The 20,167-nt window shown below is 41.9% G+C and overlaps 1 long non-coding RNA gene across 1 annotated transcript in view; it reads left to right on the top strand.

Annotated features, from left to right (window-relative positions):
- LOC148883854 (uncharacterized) overlaps positions 1 to 20,167 on the top strand; it is a 79,420-nt gene that overhangs the window by 46,162 nt on the left and 13,091 nt on the right. Inside the window, exon 2 of the long non-coding RNA XR_016118546.1 lies at positions 922 to 1,140. This is a non-coding gene — a long non-coding RNA (uncharacterized LOC148883854). The remainder of the gene's footprint in view (positions 1 to 921; positions 1,141 to 20,167) is intronic.

Raw genomic sequence — 20,167 nt, forward strand, 5'->3', positions numbered from 1 at the left:
CGGTAACTAAGTAACACCTGAATTCATCATGGCTTAATCCTTGTAAATGTATTGAAATTAAGTGAAATATTCTTTGAATTGATACAATAATAAAAATCAAATGCGATTTGATTGACATGAGACATAGCGCTTTAGACATGCACAATAAAGATATAAAGTTAAGTGATTGATAACTGCCATTTTATTTCTTGTTTTGCGTACAAGGTTCATGATGAATGTATTGGACTATAATACTACCCTACCCTGTTAACTCATTCACTGGCATTCACAAATGTATTCGGGAATTGAAAATATGACGTACAGCGCCATTCCCGAATTTGTTCATTTTTTTTCTTGTTTGGGTGCTGATAAAGCGCTGGCTACGGCCTTTGGCAATGTTTTTTTTTTTCCTTTCCACAAGGGGGCAGAATTTCCCTTTTACCATGATCGCACTTTGTTCCAGCTTCAGCTGTTGTTAAAGCGCTATATAGACCAATATGTATGTACAGGTATTGCATTGTATTTTGGACAGCCGCCCTCATTTAAAACTCATATAACTCCAGACCTATATAATTTAGGAATTAACTATTGTTATGATGAAATAGAGATTCCAAGGTTTCTAACGCTGTATTGAATGTTTATGTAGTCGGAAAACTCAAGATTCTGTGGAATTCAAGTGACAATGACAAAAACCCTGGCACTGGAGTGACACATTTTTGCACAGCATCTGGCAGTGAATGAGTTAAGAAAAACTGAAGAAAAAAAAAAGATTTATGACGTTGTTCTTAAGTAGGCCTACCTCACTTTGTCTTAGTAATACAAATTATACAATGAAAAATGAGTTTCCCTTGATAGTGCCGGCAAATTCACACCTTTCATCAGGACATGATTCACGGAGCAGAACCGTTTGACTTTCTCTCTTTTTTTCCCCTTTTTTTAAAGGAGGAGGAAATAACAATAAATCCCACCTGTGCAAGCGCATCTTTCTCTACCGGAGGATGTGAAGTTTGTGAGGAGCTCGTCTGCTACGCTATGAAAGACTCCCACCTCCTGACCCAGAGGGGCCAACCTGTAACTAGAACCGCTGGAATGGGCGTGATTGATCGCGCAGCTGAGAAGGCGACAATCTGGATGGGCCGCTGCTTGCCAGTGTTGCGGATGGTATGTAAAGCGTGCTCGTGCGTGCGTGCGTGCTTAAAGACGAGCCCTTATGTACAAGCTTTCGTCTGGTAATTTAGTGAACAAAAAAACATAAAAAAAAATGCCAAAAATAACTGCTAGTAAATTGTTAAGATCCATTTGCGTGGCAGCGAATGTCACAAGATGAAGGCGAGACCCGCTTTTTTAATTTATTTTTTTTTTGTTGCTTGCGGGTTTGGAATTCGTGTTGCGCTTGAGTTGGAATGCCACCCAAATGGTAACATGCAGTCTCCTTTTTGGCTTTGTGGATGAAAACTATGTGTAGTACACTGTGTAACCAGGATTATTACCATAATGCAAAAAAATAAATACAATAAATCCCTTTGCCCTCAGTAAATAGACAAAATTAACTCATTCACTGCCCGGATTTATTCGGGTATTGAAAATATGACGTGCAGTGCCCAATTTCCACAATTTGTTCGGGTTTTGGTTTTTCTTGCAGGGTGCTGATAAAGCGCTGGTTAGACCTCTTTTTCCTTTCCATGACGGGGCAGCAATTACCTTTTGACCATGTTAGCACTTTTGTTACGGCTTCAGCTAAATGAAAGCGCTATATAATCAATATATGTATTGCATTGTATTGTATACAGCCGCCCCCATTTCTAGCTCAGATAACTCCAGACCCATTTAACTGAATAATTAACTCTGTTTTTCTGATGAAAGAAGAGAGTCTAATGTTTCTTACGCTGAATTGAATGCTTATGTAGTCCTAAAACTCACTATTCTGTGGGTTCTGGAATTTGAATGAAAAGGACAAAAACCCTGGCAATGAAGTGGACACATTTTTGCAGAAGTCTGGCAGTGAATGAGTTAAAATGATGAATAATTCCCAAACTATTCCGAGCGGATGACGTTGGTACGCGATTGGCGCCGGGGTTAAATCACACTGATAGCTGTCATTCCCCGCAAAAGTACTTTGTTTGTTCCTGAAAGCGGCCGATTAGCCAGTTGTTTCTCAACACCTTTGTCTCGCGTTGTTTCAAATCTCAGCCAAGTGACATGTGTTTGATAAATGCCCCGCAAGCACAAAGAGGTGCGGAGGCGGGAGGCAGGAGGGGAGGGCCCCGGTTGGAAGACTTGAGCAATTGTTTACGTCCCGTTTTTTTGCATACCTGATGTCATCTTGAAGTGAGCACCGCTGCGTTCTCACGGCCCTTCCAGGCAAGTTGTGTCTGTGTCGCTCTTACGTCTTTGCATTCTTGTGACAGTGCCGTACTGAAATCGAAAGACGTAACAGTTGAGCCGTGTAAAATCAAGGTTTATTATGTGAAAATGTGCAACACCCCCAAAAAATAAAAGTAGATGTGATTCAGTGTTGTCATCGGACCCTCACATCCCATTTAGTGTCATCCCCAAAGCCTCTCCTCCTGCGGGCGATGAGGGACGAGGAGGTGCACGCATGGTTTTCAGTCACACCTGCAGCCGCGAACTTCCGGGCGTCACAGTCCACTGATCGGAAGTCTGATCCCTGATTAAGATTGCGCCGTTCTGGGCGGAGTTTGCAGAGTGGCGCTGGAAGTGCAAGATGATTGACAGTGAAACTGAATGAATGTGTTTCCCGTTTGGGGCGGGTGGAGATGCGGGAGGGGGGTTACACGGTTGGGACGAGTGACAGATAAATGATAGAGGGCGGATCACAGCTCAAAGCTGTTTTTTTTAAGATTTGAAGACTCGATTGATTATTGGTTTAAAACCCCCGTAGGTAAAACATTGCTTGAACTTCCTGTGCTACTTGTGGTGGGTGTTGTCTCAAACCATCTGATGTTCACACTCAAAAAAAAACTCAAAAAAAATGACACCTCAGGAAAATTTGGGCATTATTATTATTATTATTATTATTATTATTATTATTGTTGTTGTTGTTGTTATATGTTTTATTATTAGTATTATTAGTTGCATTAAGTTCATCCTGTCTACTTGATATCTAATATAATCTTATCTTAAAGAACACCGACAATACACTGTCTTTAAGATAAGAATCTGTTTTAAATTATTATTATTATTATTATTATTATTATTATTATTATTATTATTATTATTATCTGCTGTATAAGCTGCACCCAAAAGCCTTCATTTTCTTCCAAAGATGACCCTGCGCTTAATACACAGGTGCGCCTTATATGTAAAGTAACTACTGTCAGCAGTCACGACTCCATTTCCCCCCTCCATAGCAGTCGCCTTATAATGATGTGTGCCTTTTACTTGGAAAACTTTTATTTATTTTTACATTATATTATGAAAACTTTTGTCATTACTTGAAAGTGTGCCTTATACTCCAGTGCGCCTTAAATCTGGAAAGATTTGTTTGAATTTTGGGGGTGCGCCTTATACCCCGGTGCGCCTACACTGGAAAATACATGATGATGATGATGATGATGATTTTTGTTATTACTATTGTGGCTACGTGCAACTATGGAAAAAAAAAAGATGGAATTTGTACATGCAATGCAAAGCAGCAGGGCGAAAAGGCAGGAAGCGTTGTACGAGTAGTTGTTGTACACGCTTAAGAGGAATCGAATGTCTTTGGGAAGACATTAGGTAGAGGAGCTGGCAGAACATTCTCTCGCAATTTTGGCTGTGAATCGTCGCAGTGGGCGCCAAGCCGTGTTCCTCCGGCGGAGGCCAGTACTACATCAGAACGGAATATACACATACGCGCCCGCGTGCACTCACACTAAGCCTCCGGCGCTGTTAACAGGCTGCGTTCTGAGAGAATGCCCGGAGAAAATAGTTAAGTGTGAAATTGCCTTGTGACTGACAGATTATACAACAGTTGCACAAGGCTTGTTTACAATTTAGCATCTCCTCCTTTAATGGCGTTGGATAATTTGAAGATACGAAGCTTGCGGCTTGTGAGCACAGAGATATTTATTTGGTTATTGATTGAACACGTTGATTGCGGGTGTATAGCACACAATGACTCAATGAATGCTCAATGATTTAATGTACATAGGATCCTTTAAATAAATAAATGAACAAATAAACAAATCAACTAATAAATAAATAACAACTACATAAATAAACACGTGAATAAATGATTAGATGAATGAATAAAAGTAAATTGATACATTACAACTACATAAATAAACACACAAATAGATGATTAGTTAAATACATCAATAAACCAATAAATGAATGAATAAATAAATACTTAAATACATAAATAAATTAATATATCAATAGATAAATAAATAAACAAAAAGATAAATAAATACATAAATATATACATAAATAAATACATAAATACAAGAAATGATTAAATAAGTGATTCAGTAAACAATTAAATAAATGATTAAATAAATGATTAAATAAACGATTACATAAACAATTAAATAAATGATTAAATACATAAATGATTACATAAATACAGTAAAGTCTCGTTATATCGATATCGGTTATATCGATAGTACTGCTTATTACGATACTATTTCTATGAACGCAAGGAGAAAATTTACATGCCGCAGGATCGGATATATCGATAGTCCCGGTTATATCGATATTTTTTTAGACTTCCGAGAATATCGATATAACGAGACTTTACTGTACATAAATATATAAATAAATAGCTAGATACATAGGTACATCGATAGATGAATAGATAAATAGCTAAATAATTTCCCAAAATACCATATTGGGAAAAACTGCCTCAGCAACACAGAATGTCCCGACACAGCCCTTTTTTTTCATTTACATTTTGCCTGCGTCACACAGTGCAGAGGCTGACGAAGCCACTCTTGCGTGGTGACATGCCGGCTGGTGCAAATCTGCTGACATCTACGCTTTGAACAGGCGAAGCTGAAGCCAGTAGCAACGATTGACTCAAGCAAACCCAATGACAATGTTCATCCAAGGGTGATCGAAAGACGGAATCAAGGTTATGAGCAATGAATTTGTTTGCGCTCAAACCACCATCACTGAAAGTACTTGAACGGGACACGCCTTTAGAATGGAGAGCATCTGTTACTTTTAAACTGCTCAATATCATCCTTCAAAAGTACCCCCCTCTCAAGAAAAAAACATGACTACATAAACATACACTGAAAGCTGTGTAAACATTCTTGGTTGATATGTAGCATAGTCACTCAGATTCTAGACTGCAAAACAGACATTAGCCTTTTTTTTGCTGTGGAATTGTTTGGGCTGAGGAGGGGAAAGTGGGTCAGTGTCAAACACCCCGGGGAAAGAACTAGCATAGCAAAAAGGGGTACTGGCTCATGTTTGCGTGTCGGTAGGGGGAGGAGGGGGTGTGGGCAGTGAGTGGATGGTAAGATGGGACGCGAGTGAAGTGCATTGAGAATGCTGTTTTGCTGCTCATGCAGAAATATTAAACCCATGAACCTTTGCAGCCGTGCCCCAAAAAAACACGGTGATGGTTTGTCTTGCGAGGTAGCGTACGTCCTTTTCATTGTGCCTGTTTTTGTGTCGGGAAGTTTGTAACAGCTAACGAGCAGATGTTGTTGATGCTCCCAAAAAAGACAATTAAAAAAATTAATATGAGAAGCAACAATATGTTAGCCTGGCACTTGATTGGCTGAAGGCTTTTTTTTTTCATTTTATTTCCACCAGTTATTTCCAAATACTGTAGGTCTTTCTTTAGGTCACATTTCTGGTCTGAAAAACATACAAAAAGTACCTTTACTTATTATATTTTTTTTGTGCCCGTGTGTGTGCACCCACTGTAGTCGTTATCTTGGTTTGTGCTTGGGAAGAAAAAAAAGATGGTGACATTTGGAAAGAGCTTTTGAATTTAGCCCGCCCTCGAGTGCTCCTTTGAGATTATGGATGTTCCGAAAAATGATGTTTGGATGACAAAATATCTATTTTATTGCCTTATTTGCCATTGGATGTTCTCTCTTTCTGCATGTTACGCCGTCATATGAAGACTTTTCTAACACTGCACTGGGGGTTCAATGGACTGAGCCACGATGTACCGTATTTTCCGGTGTATATGGTGCACCGGAGTATAAGGCGCACACCAAATTAATGGTGTAATTTTGAACATTTTCCATATATAAGGTTCACCGGACTTTAAGGCGCACCTGAAAAAAATGTTTTCAGAATATAATATAGAAATATATAAAAGTTTTCTAAGTATAAGTCACACCTCATTATAAAGTGCTACAATGGTGGCTTCTACAATGGGGTGGGGATGAAACTGGCAGTAGTTGCAAGACACGTGTGGCTCAATATTACTTCAGCATATAAGGCGCAGGGTCATCGTTTGAAGAAAATCAAGGCTTTTGGGTGCCGCTTATACACCGGAAAATACAGTAAATTTTACTCCGGTGTCAAACCTCAGGGCAAACCTTGACATGACCTTGAGCTGCACTGACTAAAGATGAGAGACTCAGCCACGGCAGCCAAAAACAAGACAGGGATTAAATAGTCATGAGAGGCATATTTGCTTTTACCCCCCTACCAACCCTCCTGGCATGATAATGTCCCCTCTCGTTTTCATCTCTCGCTTCCACCACTTCCTCCTCGCATCTCCTCCTCTGACAGCAGGGGGAGAAGCGACCAGATTGGGTGAGAGACGACGACGTGTGAGTGAAGGAAGACTTTTCTTCCACTCGCTCGTATAAAGCCATCACTATCCCCTGTTAAGTCCCTCCGCCGTCTGTCCTCCTCGCCCGCCGCCTGCTTGTCAAAGTGTTTATTCAGCCTGGCATTGTTTCCTCGCTCCTCATTTTCGCAGAAAAGACTCAGAGGGTGTGATTCAATGCATTCAATCGAGGACAGTAGGGGGAAATGAAAAGGCATTTTGTGAAAGGGGGGTAAGTGGGTAAAGAAGCCGCCTCATGCGCACAAGTCAGTGGGAGGCTGCGAAGGCGTCCATGCCAGTGAGCGATAGTGCGAAGGTGGCGCAGCAACGGAGACAGGGGGCTTCTCTGGTCCGTGCTGATTGCTGATTGAGATGTACCTCACACAGGCTAAAACCCACTTTGAGGTGGTAACGTGGCGCAAAAGATCCCCTTTAGCCCTCAGGGGCGCGCCAATTCCAGTCAAGAGCCCGCTGGGAAACAGCTTGTAGAGTGGGGGCGGCGGGGGGCCTGCTGGATGGAGCCTGTGGATGGGGAGGGGGAGCCACAGGAAAGGGGTACTACTCGGTGCCAGGGTTGCCCGGGTTACAGGCACAATGAAGAGGCATGATTTCTCTCTCTTTCTCTCTCTTTATCTGTCTGTCTCTCTCTCTTTCTCTCCATGTATTATAATTATTAATACTTTGGGGGGGAGCGAGTGTTTTGTTTGCTGTCTGGTTGTGTGCCGCTCCACCGCTGTGGGGATGCGCCGATCCCCTGCAGTTTTGGTGTCTTGGATGCTGCCCTTTGATGATACGTACACAACACAGACTGTCCCGCATTGCTTTGGCGTCAGTGTCACTTTCATTTGAAACGAGACAAGACATTCATGGTACATGTTGGACTGAAATTGGCCACATTGAGATTTGGCTTGGAATTCTTTTAAACGGTTATTTTATTTGTTGACCTGTTAAAATGTTATGGTCAACAACGCTTGTGCTCATTATGGTCACAGGTGAACTTGAGTCCATGACAATTAACATTGGGCGAGAAGCTGGGTTGCCGGTCATTCCCAGTTCATCTTTCTTTCTTTCTTTCTTTCTTTCTTTCTTTCTTTCTTTCTTTCTTTCTTTCTTTCTTTCTTTCTTTCTTTCTTTCTTTCTTTCTTTCTTTCTTTCTTTCTTTCTTTCTTTCTTTCTTTCTTTCTTTCTTTCTTTCTTTCTTTCTTTCTTTCTTTCTTTCTGTTTTTACTTTTTTTAAACTTCAATTTCAGTTTAAAAATCGTCCACGCACACACTCATATTACAGATGTTCCCCAATTTATGAACAAGATACGTTCTGAATGGTCGTTCGTAGGGTGAATTTGTTTGTGAGTTGATTCAGTGCTATATTTTGTATGGAATGTATGTTTAAAGGGCAACCAACGTCTCCGGACAAGTTGTGTCCATAATTTGTAATATGGCTTCAAATGACTTCTACTGAGCGTATTTTACCAAGATTCAATCCCATATAGCTATATTGTACGTTTTAAGACTTGTGCTGAATATTCCGGAAGTCTTATTTTTGAGTTGGTGACGAGTCTGTACGTGACGTCACTGAAGGAATGCCCCTGCAGTCCTTCCATCACGTCAATGCTTGTTTGATCTGAAAACCTCGTGTTGCACCAGAAAAAGCACCAAGAGGGAGTCCAAGCTCCATGTAAGGAATTTATCAGCTTGTGGAAACGGGCTGATTAATTCCTCACAGGAGTTCAGTGGCCATTTTCTGCCTCTTTTTAGGTGAGACATTTCCCCCCAATGTTGCCTCAAAATGGCACAGAATAAATTCTTTAATATATTGCAAACATGTATGCTTTCCTCTTCAGAACTATTTGAATCATATTCATAACTGGATGTGTAACAAGAAAGCATATTCTGCGAATCTGAAGCCATTGTTTTGATTCTCCAGCAATGCAAGACATCTTGGCGTGACATCACGAACTGGGGGCGGGACTTTCTGAAAATGCTCAATTCGCAGCTCAATTTTTTTGCAGATTTTGGACACTTTAAGTCATTTTATTGGTATATTGCATTTGAATAAAAATATCATACTGCATGTTTTGGGTAATTTAGATGCTATAAAACGTTTTTCTGATGTCAGTTAGGAAACAAAAAAGTGACGTAGTTGTCCTTTAAGGCTTATAAAAGGCTGTTTAATATTTATATAAGTATGTTTAAAGCTTGTGCAAGTGACTTGTATTGGTTTGTACTGAAAAATATACATTTAATAAAATATACGCTCTATAAAGATATGTACATGTACAACTGGAGAGAATACTAAATATGTTACAACAACAATGTTCGTATGTACCGTTGTTCGTAACTCGAATGTTCTTAAGTAGGGGAGCAAATAGATGCTGGACCCCACAGTAGTGTCCGAGAATTAGTCCTAATCACTCACTTGTATGACAACCTAATCACAATAGTTGGAGAAATTACCGAAATTACCAATTTGCATGTCAGTGACATGGGTGTGTGTGTGTGTGTGTGTGTGTGTGTGTGTGTGTGTGTGTGTGTGTGTGTGTGTGTGTGTGTGTGTGTGTGTGTGTGTGTGTGTGTGTGTTGGTGTGTGTGTGTTGGTGTGTGTGTATATGTGTGTGTGTGATTAGAGGAGTCTGGCTCGTGTTATGGCTCTGTGCAGGGATATAAAGCGCTTACTGTCCTGACTGTGAGCCACTAGAAGGTGTTCTGGTATCCATTTGGACCGATCGCATTGATGATCGGAGTGTGTATTGGGGGTTGATGTGTGGGGGACTTTGAGGGAAGGGAGGGGGACTGCCTCCAGATAACTACTGCTCGTCCCTGATCAAACAAACCACAAAGAGAGCCCCCGGTCATGGTCTCGCTCATTCTAATATCCATATTTTCCTTCCTTCCTTATACCACGACTGACTTTCTCTCAGCTGACTGGAGTCCCTCACCCCTAGACCCCCTCCATTTTGCTTCTCACCATCCACATCATCCACAAAACGCTGCGTGATGACGAGTAGGAGCGGGGGAATGGATTCGCCATTCATCAGCCGAAGTCAAAGACAGGAAGCATTCTGGTGCAAACAGCGATTCAAGTGGAAACGTTATACCTGATGTGAATGAGCGATGCATGGACGGGTAGCGGGGATGAAAGAGAAGGGAGGTCTGGGCCTAGAGGAGGCCAGACAGTCGTCACCCTTAAAAAAAAAGATAATTGGCCTCTCCCAAGTTGGTAATGGAGCCATCGAAGAGGTCTTCTTTCACGGGACAATGGCATTTGTGTGCAGGTGCTCGTGTCTGCGTGAGCACGCCCTACATGTATGTCGAGGTGCGGGCTTTTAACCTGATGACTGCAGGCCTCTTTTTTGATCCTCAGGGGACAGCGAGAGTGTTGTGTACTGTATCGCCCCCGCAAGTCCCCGCTTTGTTCAGCAAAAAGGTCGGTGCTATTGGACAGTCTGCGTTCTGGATGGATGTGTGGCTTGAGGAGACTGCGATGAGAAGAAAGTAGAAAGAAGAAAAAAGAAAGGGACAGGAGATGTGAGGCAATCACTTTTCGTAAATGGATGCTACAGCTTCGTGTTTGCTTTCAACATTTAGCTTGTAGCAGACGTGCACATTTCACCATGATCCACTGGTGAAAAGGACGCTTTGAACCTATCCTCTTTCATCTAGAACTGCTTCATACGACAAAGAGGGTGCAGAAAGTGCTGAAGATTGAATGATTGTCTGTGCCTTTTGTGTTGTGTCACATTATTTAGTTTTTTTGACTTTAAGATGGCTTCTCGAGAGTGCTTGACTTTCCAGAAGCTCCTGTATTTTGTTTTTCTACTTCTTCCTTTCCTTTCTTCTTCTATCCATAACTTTGCTGCTCTAAAATGTAAATTTATTCACTGCGAGACGTCTCCAATTTTCCAATCCAAGTACACATTATAAATCAAGGTAAGATTGTCTCCATTTCTTCACGATATTTAGAACGAACACATTTTCAGATGACTAGATGGCGTATTAAGCTCCACTCTTTGTAAACATGCCGGGAGCGAACCATTGCAAAATACGATGCGATGTAAGACACTGAAAATACTGTCAAGATTGGCTTCCTGAATTACTTCTCCCATCCCCATTTGGTCACTTAAACACTTAAGATTAGCATATGGTAAGAAATTTGCTCAGGGTTGATAAAAGATAACAACGAAGGAAGAAAAAAAGAACACAAAGACTGAAGAAATAGGAGGGACTGATTGTCCTAATCCCTCCTTGGTGGCCTGGCTTCCCTTCAACACAACAGGTCCTATAATTACCCCCGCTCTGCTGGCAGCTCACACTCACAACTCGAGCAGCGGGAAGCGGGCTAATACCCTTCATCCTCATTGCGCGCATGCTCTCACCGTGTTGGAGCTGTCTAAAAAAAAAGGGACGGAGACGGGACGGTGCGGCCTCTCGCTGTGACCCCTCGGCCAAAATCTGCCAGGAAGTCATTTGGCTGGCAGAAGGTGTCGTCAAGTGACTGCCGCTCTCCGCCTGTCTGTCGGCCTCTCGCCGCCTGTTTGCAGCGCACCTAATTAACACGCGCCCGGTGCCAAGATAGTTTTCAGCGCAAAAGAGCCTGCCAGCGTGTGAAGCAGAACCGTGTACCAGAGCACCAGTGTTTTTTTGTCCAAATTCTGTTTCATGAATGTGTTACATCATCGACCAAATGTGCTTATTCCGAACTGCTAATTACTTATTCACCCCCTCAACCAATGTCCATTATTTTTTTTTAATAATTTTCTAGTGCAAGATAAAACCTTTATCATTGCAATTCAGAGCAGGATCATCAGCTAAAAACAAGACATTGCTATTTTGCATTTGCTGCCTATACAGTAAGTATTCTCATGAACAATTCGGAAACTCCTTAATCCAGAAAAAATAATCTATGTATTAATTTGTTTACCACTAAATGATAGCAAAAAACTATTACCTACAATGGAAATGGAATATGGAATCATGCAATCCATGCAAAATTGTGTAATTTCATGTTCAATATACAGAAAAAAAGTCTGTTCCGCCATTTTTCTTGCCAGTGAACTAGTTGTTGACGTAGTACAGCAGATGATGCGCAGTAGGACAGGAAATTATTAGGTTATCCACATAAACGTTCGAAATTGTGCGTTGTTTAGTGTAACATAGCGGTTGTATTAGGTAGTTTTAGTCAGTTGCAAGGTCTGTAATCGTGGCATTTAAATATAAGCGTCGTTATGAGTGTAGAAGAAAAAACTGAATAGTCTTAAACGGAGCCAAGAAGGATATAAACTGATACAAATTCAAGAAATACTTGGAGTAGGCAAAACATAAGTTTACGACACAATATAAAAAAAACAAATAAAACATGCAACAGTACGACGCGAGCGAGTTGATTGCGACACATACTTAGTTACTGGTTACTACGTGTAAATTACTGGTACTTTGCTGTCTTATGTATTTAAAACATATTATTTTCTTACACACAGTGTATTGTAGGTGTTCAAATACCTGACATGTTTCGGCGTATACTTCCGCCTTCGTCAGAGTCATGTCAGGTGTTTGAACACCTACAATACACTGTCTGTAATAAAAGAATCTGTTTTAAATTAGATATCAAGTAGACAGGATGAACTTAATACAACTATCTTATAACTTGTTTTGTGATACATGTTGATAACATTATATATTTACGCAGCACCTGCATAACACCATACATTTTTCACACACTATCGTAAATTCCCACATCAGGAAATTCTGTTACAAGGAAAAATTTTATACCGCAAACGTGATTCCCGATGAGAGAATACTTACTGTATCCAACAACCTTGCATTGCCAGTGTTTGCGTCGAAAGATGCTTTCTCAATTTTTTGCCTGGGTGTGGAATGTAATTCCCAAGGTGGACAAGATCACCATAATGGATTTCAAATTACGTACATCCAAAGTGTTTTTGTCCAAACATGCACTGACTCTAGATAGATACAACACAGATACTGATGTACTGATGATAGATGTTGAATCTCAATGGGAGATGCTTAATGAAGCAACAGTAATGGACCGCCGAGAACATAAATAATAGATGAGCGAAATAGCTTCCGATGATGACATATTCCGGATCGATAAAAAGGACAATTTACATTCGCCATTGAGTTCTGCCTCAGGAATTGAACTACTTTCACTGCTCGGGATTGATTTTGTCAATGGGGAGAACTTTGTGGTAAACTTGAGCAGTTCATCTTGTGACCGCAATAAGCCATTATAAACAACACACCACACAACGGTTTCAGCATTTGTTTGTAAATTTTCCCCGCCGAGTTTCCTTTCAGTACATAAGAAAAGATGTAACGATTGGTGTTCAGTTTTTCGTTCAGGGGAAAACAGTTAATAACCTTGTGCTGATGCGGTTTACGGGCCTAATGTTTTACAGACTTGACAGAATGTAAAAAAAAAATGCCACACGGCAGACTTCAAACTCATCGGCTGCTTTGTCGACCGACTTTCTTGGAGAGCATGGTAGACAGTGGAAGAAAAAAAAAATAAACTAGCCAATAAATGTCAAATCTGTGTCTGATTTAATTTGCTTCGTAAATTACGTGTGCGACTGCTCATTAAGGTACTGAAGACAGCTTTATGTATATCTGCAAGTCACTAAAGGATCTCTTTACGTCTCCGGTAGTTTAAGTCACTGGAGAATTACAGCAACAACTCGCTACAACAAAATGAACATTTAGACCATAATACACGAGTGCAGAGAATTGTAAAGCAATTTAAAAATATCATTAGTCCTTGGAGTACTCAACAGTGACAGCTGCGCAAATGATGCGGAGACTCGTAAAGTTTCTTGCGCCATGTGTTTTTGCAGCGTGCAAGATGACAGTGCCGTTTTGAAATCAGGCAACGCCATTAACGCAAAGTTGTTTCAGTGACTAAATTCCCTTGAAAATCGCTGCCATAACTTATCCGTAGAGTTGTAGAAGTGCTTTTTTTTTTTAAAAAATGTATATATTATAGGCATCTTTTGGTTCGTAGTCGGAGTAGCTGCATGACCATTGAAAGCATTGTTATGTAACCTCTAATTTGCATATCCAGGGGAAAAAAGTGCTGTTTTTGCCTGGTGCGAAGCGAACCAGATCAAAACTATCTCCCTGCTGAAGTCTCATGTTGAGGTGAGGAGTTAGACTGAGAACACGTGATATTGTCGTGAAATATGATATGATATGAAACATACAGTCACAGGCTAATCCAATGATGCTCTTTGTCGCTATCATTCCGAAACTTCTGAAAAAGATAACCATCCTGGATTCGACACCCCCCTACTCATTCACCCATCCCACCTCAGTCAACCATGACCCCCCCATCGCCACCCCATGGGGGTCATACAATGACTGTCATGCATATCATTATTGACAGGGGCCCTCCTTCCCCTCTGGGGGTCCGCTCATTGACCTCCCAACAAAAGGATGAAAGTGTCCCGTCCAGGGGAGGGGGCCGGCCGGGCCGAGGTTGGGGTGAAGAGGCCTGCGTCCTCCTCCGGGTCGGGATAAGACTCAGCGGGTCTTTCTTCACGCTAATAGGCACGACCCCTGAACTCCACACAAAGAGCATCACTTCAGGAGCCATGGGCACTCGGTGTGTGAGAGCAAGTGGGAACCAATGGGAGTGAGATGCGGGTACGAGGTGCCTTTGACAGAATCAGACCACTGACTTTACAGAGGCTTGGAGGAGGGGGGCGGCGACGGAAGATAAGGGGAAGCTTCAGTTTTTGTTTTTTTGTTTTTTTTTTCCGGGAGGTCGGGGTTGTCGAGGTTTCAAAGGGCTTTTCCTTCAGTGGCTCATTCCAGCACTTCTCTAGTGTGTTAATGGCCAAAGTAGGAGGGGGGGGGGGGGATTATTGTGCTTTTTACATTCTGTTTAATTACTTGTTGCCGGTGTGGGTTTTCAATGTTACAACAGTGTCTGACACGTGTGTCCAATCTATTAGTTGAGCTGACTTTTGGGAAATCGTCACGACGTGATACCCCAGAATTGGTCGCCAGCCAATCACAAAATATTTTGCCACAGATTGAGACTTGCAGAACAAATTGGTTAAGGATTTACTCATAAGATGTGAAGAAATTAGCAAGAGCGGAAAATGATTTATTTGAGAGCATATTTGCAGTACATTCTGCTTTTTAGATTTTGGAGGTTTCTAATGTGGGAACCAGAGGCCCCTCCTGGCCTTCTTGTTTCAGCTCCGCTGAACAGAGGGGAGGAGTGAGAGGGGTGGGCTGGTGGTGGGGGCGTCGGGGTCGGATACTGTACCTGCAGGGAAGCTCTAGTGTGATTCAACCAGAGGGGTCCACTTTTGGTTCTGCTATAATCCATCCACAATGGCTCTCTTCCCTCCACCCTCCGCTTCCCGCTTCACCTTCACCCCGCAGTGCAACATGCACCCCCACCCTCAAAACAAAACTTTCATCATCTTCCCACCTCCTCATGTGATGCGCAAGCGGAGGAGAATGTTGGAAAGTGAGAATTTCACTTCACGTCATTCTATTTTAAAGCCATCAAGACCTGTCAAATGGTTGTTTTGGTGACTATTGGTTTTGTTTCCAGGGGCTTCGGGATGTCTTTTTTTTGAGTGGGTGAGGGGGCGCTCGCTGCAGCAGAATATGACACTTGTGACAAGGCATCCTCCCACAAATAATAAACCATTATGGTTCAAGAAAGAATGTAACACACAGACAATATACATGATAACCACCCCCATGCATTACAATTGTAGTATAGGTCATCACCATTTTTTTCTGCAGTGAAGTGTCTTAACGGCGCCAAAGAAAATTGGATCATTTTGACCCGCATTGTAATTAATGAGCCCCTGATGACACCACTGAAATTTGGGTAGAGGTCATCAGTACTTTCTGTTCCATTTTTGGTTCTCTGGTTATCATCACACTTGTACTTGATCACTGATATCTCGAATGACTCCTTTATATATAAGATGGGCGATTCTTGGCCCAAAGACCACACCTTGAATCCCCCCACCCCACTTCTTCATCAGAAATCATACATGGCAATATTTGTAAATGTCTGTTTATTTTTGCTGAATCATTTGGTTGTATTATGGATTGTATGACTGCTTACAGTTTAGAGCACAGGTGTCAAAGTAAAGACCCGGGGGCCAAATCTGGCCCGCCTTATTTTATTCTGCCCTTGAAAGCAAATGAAGCATGTCAAGTGCCATGATGCTTGCTAAACTAGTTATTCATTCATTTGTTCTGCACTCTATATGTAATATGTGGAGGGGATGATACATTCTAGTGGGACACCCCTGGTTTAGAGTGCATAATGTAACCATTTTGTTATGTCATCTCTCAAACTAATATTTAATCTTGGTAACACTGGTAAATTCCACACAATAACATATGCAACATTTGAACATAAAGTAATGCACACACACACACACACACACACACACACACACACACACACACACACACACACACACACACACACACACACACACACACACAGCCTGGAAGAGTGTTATGTCAAGTACCTCCCATCAAGCTTTGTTCCTGTGTACTGAAGTGAGTGAAGCGAATGGCAATTCTTCATTCTCACCCTCAGCGCTCACCCCAACTTTTATCCTCCTTCCTTCCCTCCCTTCCTTTTCCTCCTCACCGCCGCCATCCCCACCGTGTTTCCTCTAATCCGTATTGAGTAACTGTGCCCTACCCCAACTGTACCGGTACTTTTTTTCCTTCCTCTTCATGCTAACAGCCTCCCTCTTTTTTCTTTTCCCTTTTTTTTCAAAAATTGTTTGAATTCATGTCCGTTTTCACTGTCCACTCTCCCAATTCAGCTCCTAATCGCAACATTTCAAATGTTGACAATACGCTTTTCTCAGTGTGATTGACAGGTCGGCAAGCCCCCCCCCCCCCCCCCACTCCCTGACTCGATTCCATCTTCGACCTCGCATCTCTTCTAGCCACTGTATGATCCATCCAGTCCCCCCCCCCTTTATACATTCCATCACTCCAGCATCCCATCATGGTCCTGAAACAAAGCAGACCCTCGATGTACGCCTCCCCCGCCATTGACAACCCACCCACCCAACTATCATTCAGTTTCCAACTAGGCTCGGGCCGGTTAATCTTCCCGAGCCGTTCAGTGTCGAACCGCCCCACCACCTCCCCCACCCAGCACCAATGGCATCAGACAAAGAGAGGGCTCCCTAATTCTCCCTTTCTCTCTTCCCTCCCCACCGCCCACCCACACCCACCTACATTCTCCATCCATTGGGCCTTAGAACCAGCGGAAAGGCTTTGAAGAGACAGAACACCCCCCACCCCTTTACTCCTGAGCTTCTGCCTTCCATCCTTCTCTTACCCTCCCTAACCTCCCGTTCCCCCAAAAAATGCACCGCCATGGCCTGAACTGTCAGGGTGGCCCTTCTTCCTATATGCTCCCTCCCACCCCCTGCCCTATCCCCTCACCCATCCCCAACAAGTCTCCACTCATGACGGATGGACATGCTGGGAGAATGCATTTTTTTTACCCCTCATTGAATGTGTGATTGGTGACGTTGACAGCTCTGCGGGTGAGGCGGCCATTTTTAATTGGACGTTAATTTATTGTCACGCAGCTGCGCCGGTGTGATGTTTTGTCTAACAGATGAGTAGGGTATTATACTTACTTTTTTCCTGATTTTTGTCGAGGAATATGATTCACATAAACTCATTCACTGCCAGACGATGTGCAAGTGTGTTCACTCTAGTGCCAGGGTTTTTGTCATTTTCACTTAAATTCCAGGACCCACCGAATATTGAGTTTTAGGGCTAATTAAACATTACATAAGAAACCTTAGACTCTTTTCTTTCATCAGAAAAAAAGTTAATTCCTAAGTTAAATGGGTCTGGAGTTATATGAGATTGAAATGAGGGCGGCTGTACAAAAGGCAAATGCTGCCCCCTTGTGGAAGGGAAAAAATATTGCCAGAGGTCTGACCAGCATCCATCCATCCCCTCACACGCAAAACCCGAACATATTCGGGAATGGAGCTGCACGTCATATTTCCAATTCCCGAAAAAAAAAATTGGGAATGCCAGTGAATGAGTTCATAGCATTTAGTAGACTAGAAAAAAATAAAGCAAAACCATGTGATGCTACAGCGACATCATCGACCACGATGTGGAGCTCCAAATTTTTCGACATTATCAAGAAATGTGCCACACAAGCAATGATTTGCTGTCAGATTTTGGACAGACACACATCATTTGTTTCGAGAGAAAGCAAAGTAATTTCGGAAGGACGTGATTGCTTAGATTAGGAAACAAGACAGACTGATTAACTTTGTGCTCTAGATAAAAGCTCCCGAGCATTGACTCAAAGCTTATGCTGCAACGATTATCTTTTTTTCGTTAGTGACAATGAAGCTCAGGTCTTGTGTGGTCTTCAATTGACTAGTCTTGAAAAGCATTCCAAACAAGTAATGAATAATAATAAAAATACATAAAAATGAAAGAAGTAGGGATCCAAGTGTCTTTATAGTGGTCATCGAGACTTTATTTCAATGACAGCTTTAATATTACTTTCGCAAAATCTGCTTATATTTACCCTCCCGGTAATCATTTTCAAAAAAGTGTTTTAAGGGGTGAAATAGAAAGCCAGAAAGCCAGGAAATAACAATGTACTTGTTATAAAAACTAGTCCGAGTCTGTGTGGGTGTGTATTTAAGGGGAGTTTGGTGGTAATAATGGCTCAAATGTGGGGATAATAGCACACACTTGTAACCGTTGTGAGGTGACATTTATCGCTTTGGACAAATCTGACTTGTGAGACTGTGAGCGAGCATATTTGCTGCCGCTTTCGTTGTCACCACCAAGTGTGCGTGAGTTGTGATGATTTGTCGGATAGATGATCTGTATGAGTGAATACCAGGCACCTGATACGGGCGCTCATTTGACTGGATTTACTGTAAACTGGCAATGTAGAAATCCGAGATGGAAGCGTGACCAAACAATCAGTGCCGATGTTGGTCAAGATTAAGAGTTTTTTTTTCCCCCAAAGTCCGTTTCTTTTGTGAAAAGTGGCATTCTGTTCAATGTTTGGGGCCAATTACTTTTTTTGCAAAATCCAAAATCTGTGAGCGGTCAAAGTAGACTTCTAGAAGAAAGTGGGTGGTGGGGAGGATTGCTTGTTTCTGTGGGCGGATACCTGCTTGAATGGCATGTGTGCAGCTGGAAAAATGATCCTACTTCAAACAAGCGTCTGAATCAGACGTCTCACTAACATCGCCCACTTCAAAAGCAATAAAACAAGTGCAGGGTGGGGTTTGCCGCGCGCTCACTCCAATGCGCGCCATACGAGAAGTGAAAGGTAGCTGCACAGAACGCATTAGTTTGCGGTAAAATTAGCTGAACATGAATGAGGCGCCCGCCAGTGCTTTTCCAGGGGAAAAAAAATGCATCCAATTTCTTAAATAGAACAGTTGAGAAGTTGAGATGTGTTTTCCATGAAAATCCCCTAATCCGTTCCAAGTACAAGAAGATGCTAGGTAATAGCCAATGGCAGAGCAGCTAAGTATGTTGCATTCAGGAAACAAATTTCATATGAAGGGATGTTTGAATAATTGATTAAATAGTGGTACCAATGTGCAAGGTGCTGCATGGAGCCACACCTTAATACTTATGAATACTTAATAACCCTCCTAAAGATAAATGCCATCTGGCAGTAAAATTCCACAACGGTTACACACGCCGGCGGCTTTTCTTTCTTCGTCTGTTCTGTCGTTATCATACTGCGGGACAGGAAGCACTGTCATAACTTTTTTATTGTTTAGGCTCATAAAGAGTGGGAATGGGAATGGGAATAGTGTGGGAGTGCATGTGGTGTAAGATAATGCTGGATCTATTGACTGTTGCAATAGGAAGAACGGTTAAGTTGATAACCGACTCATTGTTTGAATGCATTTCTGGGCAATGCTTCATCGGCTTTATGTGAAAGTTAAAGTGAAAGTGTAGAATCCTGGGAACAAGTCATTCAGATTTCATCGGCTGCCATTATCCTAAGCCTAGGTGTATTTTTTTATTTATATTATTTATTACTATTTATTATTTGTAATGTGGAAACATTAAACATATAACATGACAGGTGTCCTAGTTCATCCAGCCATTTTCTAAATTTATCAAGTAACTGATGTGTGTGAAATATCGCGGCTTGGAATTGAAGCGGATTTACGCGGGACAGGAAATGTGAGACTTTCTCTTTCGTCAATTGATGCTACAGCTTCGTATTTGCTTTCAACATTTAGCTTGTAGCAGACGTGCACACATCACAATGATGTCCCTGATACACTGGTAAAAAGGACGCTTTTATCCTCTCCTCTTTCATCTAGAACTGCTTCATACAACAAAGAGAGTGTAGAACGTGCATAAGATTGAATCACTGTCGGTGTCTTTGTGTTGTCAATTTTTTGT

The sequence above is a fragment of the Hippocampus bargibanti genome, linkage group LG19, assembly GCF_051943395.1.
Source record: "Hippocampus bargibanti isolate YZ-2025 linkage group LG19, ASM5194339v1, whole genome shotgun sequence".
In the NCBI taxonomy this organism is placed as follows: domain Eukaryota; kingdom Metazoa; phylum Chordata; class Actinopteri; order Syngnathiformes; family Syngnathidae; genus Hippocampus; species Hippocampus bargibanti.